The 8,016-nt window shown below is 45.0% G+C and overlaps 1 protein-coding gene across 3 annotated transcripts in view; it reads right to left on the reverse strand.

Annotated features, from left to right (window-relative positions):
• Positions 1-5,428, reverse strand: part of TIAM1 (TIAM Rac1 associated GEF 1) — a 198,993-nt gene extending 193,565 nt beyond the window's left edge. The window contains exons 1-2 of one of the 3 annotated variants that reach the window (XM_040980719.1): positions 5,320-5,428; positions 33-203 (exon numbers count right to left, since the gene is read on the reverse strand). The gene's annotated coding sequence lies outside the window, so the exon portion shown is untranslated. The remainder of the gene's footprint in view (positions 1-32; positions 204-5,319) is intronic. The other 2 variants (XM_040980720.1, XM_040980721.1) reach the window with 2 other exon arrangements.
• Positions 5,429-8,016: the final 2,588 nt, after the last annotated feature.

The raw sequence follows: 8,016 nt of genomic DNA on the forward strand, positions 1-8,016 counted from the left end.
ACTTTCCGGCCTGATGCAAACACAGAACTTACCCCATCCCAAGGAGAAGCAGCTTGGTCAAGATCTCCGAAGATGCCATCCGCGGGGGATGCTGAGGTCCTAGCTGAGGGACTAGACTTCAAAGCATCACAGCCATGGGACCAAGCCTCTTCCTCCTGGCTTTTGGGTCTAGATAGTCTGGCCTCGGTGCACAGAGGTTCTACCTGTAAGAGCACACAGGAAAACAGTGGGTTTTATGCTCATCTTTTATATACCTTCAGAGATTGCAAGATCATCTTCAGAAATATCACAAGCATGGAAAAAAAGTATCTCACCCTTACAGACATGCTTTACAAAACAGTATTTGGCACTGTACTGGTATTTCAAAAAAAAAAAGGTATCTATTTCAACACAATAGCAAAGGCTAGATTTCATTAAAGTCAGATGGCAAAAACTACCAAGTACCAAGGCCAACACCTGCTACCTCCCAGGGTGATCATTTATAGGACTCTGGATCAGAAACAGAGCAGGGGCCTGTAGCACAGAGGGTTAGGCTACTGCCTGCAATGCCAACATCCCATGTAAACACTAGTTCAAGCCCCACCTGTACCACTTCTGGTCTAGCTCCCTGCTAATGTGCCTGGGAACACAGAAGATGGCCCAAATGCTTGGGTCTCTACCCACATGAACGAGAGCTGGAGTTCCAGGCTCCTGTGTGGCTCAGCCCCTGCTGTGATGGACATCAGGGGAATGAACTAGCACATGTGAGGATCTCGCACCTTCTCTCTCCTCGGTCACTGCCTTCCTCTCTCTGGAACTCTGGTTTCTTTTTTAAGGAAAAATAATAACTCTGCAAAACAAAAAAAAAATTTTTAAAGAAATAGAGCAGGCATTTAAATCCAGACACCCTGAAACGATAAATGAGCATCTTAACTACTATGCCTCTATGGCTGCGCCTAGTATGGGCATTTTAATAAGCAATTATAGTCAATAATCAAAGAAGTGTTTACCAGACCCTGAATTAACTACAGTTTTGTGAAAATAACCTTGGTAGTGGTTATGCTTGTGATTCTAAGATACTGCAGGAGGGTCTGCGATTCAGCACAAGGTCTGGCAAATCCACACCCCGCCATTAAGGCAAATAAAACTTCCAGAAGTGGTGACCTCGTCCCCAATTGTTCTAGCAATTCAAAGCCATGCTAATACTTGTTTTCATACGACAGCATCAAAATAAACTGAAGAGGCGGTGTTGCAAAATGCTTATGAAAACTACGCCTCCTCCTCCTTCATTCTCATAAAATCTTCGGCTAGAACAAAACAGCACTACTGGGTCATCACGGACAGGCCAGACCAAGCACAGCTAAGCAATCTGTTTTCTGTAAAAATAACTCCATACTCGAGGCCTATTAACCACACAAAATGCAAAGCCAGGTTCTGTCCTTGGGTACAGCAGTGCATGACGTAAGCACAATATCATAAAGTAAATGAAGCCTTTTCCAACTTACAATCTTTTCCCATCCCCAGTCAGTCCTTTACAATACTGGATGCATAGATGAACTCTGCCACACATAATCCAAGATCTGGTCAATTAGCAAACCACAGCAAGAATGAATAACATAGGGTTGGACAATATCAAAAATGTCATATTCCTTTATGGAGGAATTTGAACCAATCAACCTCCCTGCTTAGCATCAAGTATAGCCACAGCACAAAAGGATCCAATTTGCACATATTTGCAAGTATTACAGATCCTAAGATCTAGAAACATTTTCTCAGAAAATGCAATGGTAACACAAAACGGACACATCCGCCATCTACCTCCAAATCAAATTCCCAAGCATGTAAATTTGAGAGTTTGCATTCATTGAAACAACCCACTACATTACACTTCAGTGTATGCCAAGTTTGGGGTTTTGCAATTCATTTCATTTCTACCAAAAAAGCAATAAGAGATTCTCCAGGAAAAATGAGACAAGAGTGAGAAACAAATCCTAGAAAGGTAAGACAAAAACTGCAGGGCAGAAATTCCCACTAGCTTGCCACCCATCAGTCATCTCCAATAGGATGAAACTAAACATACAACCTAGCATCCCCACTTTTCAGAGGGCAGGGAGAACAAATGGGAAACACCATTCCTGTTTATTTTACCGCAATAGCTTTTTATTGTCTGGAAGGAAGGCAGTGAGAGAGGTGGTGAGGTCAGAGGGACAGCAAAAAGGAGTAAGGGATAAAAACACTCCAGGTACTACATTGTACTAAGTGACTGCTCTAGGAACCTTAAATGAATATTTATACTGAACTTTTACAAGCTGGGGAAAAGAAAATTCGGAGAGGTTAAACAACTTTACTTAAAAAATAAATAAAGATTGACTTATTTTATGTGAAAGCAAGGGAAGACAGAATCTTCCAGCCACTGGTTCACTCCCAAAATGACAACAGCTAGGGGCTGAGACAGGTCAAAGTCAGGAATTAGGAGCTTCATCCAGATCTCCCACGTGGGTCACATTAGCAGGGAACTGCATCGCAAGTGGGGCAGTCAGACACTGGCTTCAGCACAAAGCCAGCTTCAAACCAACATTGGAAAAAGCTAGGATTCAAAACCAACATTGGATCTACGGCCATACACTTGGAAAGGAGTTGTTCTGAAAGATCTTACAATGTTCTGTCTTAGGCATTAAATATGTATCAAAATGAAACACCTTTCTCCAGCCTTTAGAGCCAATTTGCTGTGCTCACAAACAAGGTAAATCTGTACTGTCAAGTGGGTTGTAAATACCTACAATTCACATTAAATTACCAGCAATTTCACGCAAATTCTAGTTATTTGTTTCCAAAACAATTTCCTAGGGTGTGTAACAATTAACATACAAGACCTGCCTGAGAACAACTGGATTGCATGGGATGCTCTGGGAACAGAAGGTTATGTGGAAATAAAACTGAAAAGTCATACTCTATGTGGAAGACTCAAGGGACTCGGTTGCATTTTCGCAAGGGCCCTCCTGAGACTTTCTTTGACAGAGTTCCACAGGGCAGAATTCCTGAAAACATCTATGAATCCCAGAGAGGAGGTGGAGGGACATTTGTGTTCCAATTTAAAACACAAAGAGGAGAAAAAGCTGGTTTTTCTACAAGACCAACAAATTGGGCAACGCATCAGCAATGCTATCAAGAAGAGTCACCAACAATCAAAGGCAGGAATGAAAAAGAAAGAATGTCACAGATGCTGCAGTTTGGGAAAAAAAAAAAAAAAAAACAAAAAGGATCCTCGCTTCTCGGCCTTTTGGCTAAGACCAAGTGTAAAAAAAAAAGGATCAGATGTACAAGTTCATACCAATAAGTATTAAAATAACATGAAAGAAGAAAATTCTTCTAAAAATTAGTCACCAGATCAAGACAAATTTTAGTGGTTCTTTATCTCTTAAACAAATCTACAATTAAAAAAGAAAAAGACACAACAGCCAGAGTGAAAGCAGGTTGTTTCCTGGATGAGAGGAGAATCACAGGGAAACAACGATCCAGAAATATCAGAAATGTCATTCTCAAATCAGTGTGGTCACAGAGCAGACTTAGTCCCGGTTTCCAATGTCCGCATGAAGTCTAACAGTCCTTGCCACGCCACCTAAGAACCTTCACCGCATGAATCACGAATCCCTTTCTCTGGTTAATGTCTATTGTCCCATTAAAAAAAAAAAAAAAAACCATCCATTACTCAGTTTCACCAACACTACCACAAGATACAATTGGGTTGTCTTTCCTGTTGAGTGAGTTACAGGAGCAGGGAGTGGAAAGCCACATGCCTTCTGTCAGCATCAAGTTCATGTCTCCCTGGCCAGTCCTTTCTTGAACCCCAAAGGAGCTAGTACTCAGGACTCTGGCAGGTAAGCCAGCTGAGTCCTAAAGCCTGCTTTCTTCTCTGGAATATGTCTGGTTTCGTTTAAAAGTAATTTCCTTTACATTCACATCTGTCACTCAAAAAAAAAAAAAAAGCCAGAGAACTCAGCAAACTCAGGACCCAGGCCCCTGACCCCCAAGGCTCAAGTGCAGGCATGCTGTAAAAGCCAGGCTCGTCCACTCTGCGAGCAGGAACACGAGAAAACAGCTACTCCCTCCTCACTCCACTCACCCCAGTAATGGGAGAATCACTTGCCAACGGAATAAAATTGGGTTTGCACTAACAGAATGAGAACCACAAATTTCTTTACCTGCCTCTCTGTCCCTCAAAGTAAGAACAATTCTCTTAAAATTCTTAGGAAGCATTCCCCTACATACACACACAGACAGGTACACAGACAGGCGCGCACACACACACGCGTGCGCACGCACACACGCGTGCGCGCACACACCCCTCCTCCTGCTGTTGCATTCCTGAGCTGATCAGACAAGAAATGAGTGTGAAACAGGTTGAGAGTGAACCCAAGGCTGCCATCTGACTCCCATGCAGTGAGCAAAACATCTCACTTCAAAGAAAAAGCCATTCATTGCCAAGCTCAAAATAAAAGCTGAAGAATATTTCTGAAAGTCCCCACTTGGGTCAAGCTCACTGTCTCCTGGGAAAGACCAAAATGTTTCTTTGCAATGAATCCTAACACCCCCAACCGCCACCCCGTGCCACCTTCCACCCAAACTTCCTCTCCTCACCGCACCCAAAATTGACTTGGGCAATCAGTCAGAAGACAGAGCAACTGCCCCAGAATGACTGACACTTACAAGACGACTCCAGATAAACAAGTAACACCTCCACAGCCGGGAAGCATGAAGCAGAGCTAACCCACCATAAGCGAAAAATTCACAAAAAAACGGAACCGTTCCCCTGCCTAGCTCCAGTGCTGTTATCCAGGTGCCTGCCAGGCGCCACCGCTTCACAATCCTCCTCCCAACTTTTTTCTCACTTGAATCCCAAGTGGTTCGGGCTTCACTTCCAACCACGCTGACCTGTAATTACACGAAGCACAGAGAGACAGCCCTGGGCAAGGCGCATCTTCTGCAGGGTACGGGATCCTTAGGGACCCATCCAAGGATCTTCAGGGAACCAAGAAGAGGCACTTTCTAAGCCGGAACCCCCCTCATCTGGCGTCCTGGGCAGCAGCTCAGCCAGCCCCGCGCAGCAGCACCGGGGGCGCAGCATAGAGACGCGCGCACGCGCTCACTCCTCCGGGGCTAGGGGCTCCAAGGAGCTCGGATTCCGGGGCCCAGCCTCAGCGCCCAGGGCTAGCTCGGCCCCAGTTCCCGAGCCTGGGCAGCTGCTCCCCTAGACCACCCAACACCACGATTCTCTGGGAGGCAAAAATGGAGTTGGGAAAAAAAAAAAAAAAAAAAGAAAGAAAGAAAATCAAAGCTCACCACTGCTCAGCAAGCCGCACATGTCTCTCCCTCCTGGCTTCAGGGATCTCGAACTTCCAGTAACAGAAATGAGGAAGCCACAGCACCCTTCCTGGGCTGCAGTGGGTGTGACTTGAAGTTTCCTGCACTGATGAATCTGGTCGACCGGGTTTGCAGGAGCGGGCTGGTCGCTCCTCCCTCTCCTCCACTCCACCTCTCTCCTCCCCGCCTCCATTGCCAGGGTAACTCCCCCAAACCTCCGCCCCCTCACTGGGCTTCACCGGGCTCTGTCACTGGGAGGCCCAGCACTCTACTCAGAGCATCCCTGCGGGAAATTTGTTTCCAACAGGTCTGAACCATTCTACATAGGAACCTGCCTGATTAGCACAAAATACACCCTCTGTCATTTTGTGGACTTTCTTTGAGGCCGTGGCAAGAAAGTAGGGCTTAAAGGACTCCAAAGCCTAGAAGTCTTAAGCACCCCTCTGCCCTACCCTGTCACAGGGAGGAAAGGAGACCCCAATTTTTAAAAATCTATATATACAGTAAGACATTCATAAGGACAGAACTGAACTGTCTTTAAAACCTAATACAAAATTATTTTTTTTTATTTAGAAGACTTTTATAGAGACAAGGAAATACATAGAGAGAGAGAGAGAGAGAGAGAGAGAGAGAGATCTTCCATCCTACAGCTGTAATGGCCAGAGCTGAATCAATCTGTAGCCACGAGCCAGGAGCTTATGCTGGGTCTCCCATGCAGGTGCAGGGTTCCAAGGCTTTGGGCCATTCTCTACTTCTTTCCCAGGCCATAAACTGGGAGCTGGACAGGAAGTGGAGCACTCAGGACATGAACCGGCCCCCATATGGGACCTGGGTACATGCAAAGGCAAGCATGTAACAACTGAGCCATTGTGCCAGGCCCATGAGATTCTTCAGATGCACAAAAACACATTAGAGGAGCCAGTGCTCTGAAGAGTGGGTTAAGCCACTGCTGGCTGACTGGAGATCTAGCTGCTCCTCCTCTGATCCAGATCCCTGCTCATGTGCTGGAAAAGCAGCAGAAGATGGCCCCAGTCCCTAGGCCCCTGCAGCCACATGGGAGGCCCAGAAGAAACGCGTGGATCCTGGCTTTCACCTAGTCTAGTCCTGGCTTTTGTTGCCATTTAGAGAGTGAGCTGCTGGAAGATCTCTCTCACTTTCTCTCTCTCTCTCTTTCATACTCACACATACACACACACAATCTGTAAGTCAGCCTTTCATATAAATAAATCTTTAGAAATATATATTTGAAAATAGTATAATAAGCACCCAAATGCCCATTATGCTATATTTTAAAAATGAAAAACCAAAACTGGCAACACAGAGGTAAGCATTTGGCCCAGAGTTTAAGACACCACTTGGAATGACTGCATCCTGTATCTGAGTTCTAAGTCTTGGCTCTGCTTCCAGTGCTACTTTCTTGCTAATGTACATCCAAGAGGCAGCACTGATGGCTCAAACAACTGGGTACCCGCCACCCACATAGGGGACCTGGGTCGGGTTCCCGAGTTCAGGACTCCTGCCTTGGACCTGGCCTGGCCCAACACCACCCGCTGTGGGTGTTTGGGGGTGAAGATTGATTTCTACCACTATCTGTTTCTCTTTCAAAAAATAAATTACAAGTATATTTTAATTGGCTCATAAATGAATACAAACATAGCTGAAGTTATCTGTAAACTTAAAACATTTCCTCCTCTTCTTGCTGCTCCTTTAAAAAAAAAAAAACTGCCATATATCTAATTTCACATGAGCCATTTTTAAACCAGTTTCTAACAACGTAAAGAAAACATGCTCACTTCAAGTTCACAAGAAAGTAACTCAAGTAACGTACCTCTGCTGGACTTGGCTTTACTCATTAAACAAACCTTGAAGGTTACATAAAGCCTCAGGTGGCCAGACAAAGAAAATGAAAGAAATCTAGAGTGACAAATGAGAGGCTATCTCTGAGATGGCTGAAGCATTCATGGATGAAACGGATTATTAGAACATTAACATTTCAGAAGGTGAACACTGTACCAAAATAGTGTAGAAGGAGAGTGACCCACACCGCAAGGGGCTTTCCTCAAAGATATAGCCTACAAATAAAGAAACATTACATTCATTAAAGAAGTCATACTGACTCAAAAGACAAGTAGCGTCACAGGCTGGGAGCAAACACTCAAGAAAGGGAACTCTCAGGATAGTCATGGTAAGAACTGGTAGGTTAGAAACCATGAGACATCCACGGACTGGACTCAAATGCAGATTCAAGTACCAAGGAGGAGATATCTAGTTCACCCTTCCATTCTTGGAAACATGCTGCTGTACACAAGGCTGCTGTACAGAGATGCTAAGGAATTATTTAATACATGAATAAAGTGAAAGAGAGGCTTCATAGCATGTCGGAAGGAATAGGACAAAAATAGTGATTGGCCAAAGAGGAGGCCCCTAGCAGAAGTGACTCTTCCCACATGGGGACACGTGGCACAATCTGCAGCCATGGGTGTATGGTGCTAACAACTCAGGGGCCACTAGTGGCATGCAGTGGGTGGAAGTCATGGGTGCCACCCCAAAGCCTACAAAGCACAGCACAGCCTCACAGCCAAGCACGATCTATCCCACAGTGCCATGGCCGCTGGAGAAACCCTGAGATGCAGGTTTCATCATCAACTCTCATTTCACAGATCTATTCACAGTGTC

This window comes from Ochotona curzoniae, unplaced genomic scaffold (assembly GCF_017591425.1).
Source record: "Ochotona curzoniae isolate NIBS_2020 unplaced genomic scaffold, NIBS_Ocur_1.0 contig_3498, whole genome shotgun sequence".
NCBI classification, from domain to species: domain Eukaryota; kingdom Metazoa; phylum Chordata; class Mammalia; order Lagomorpha; family Ochotonidae; genus Ochotona; species Ochotona curzoniae.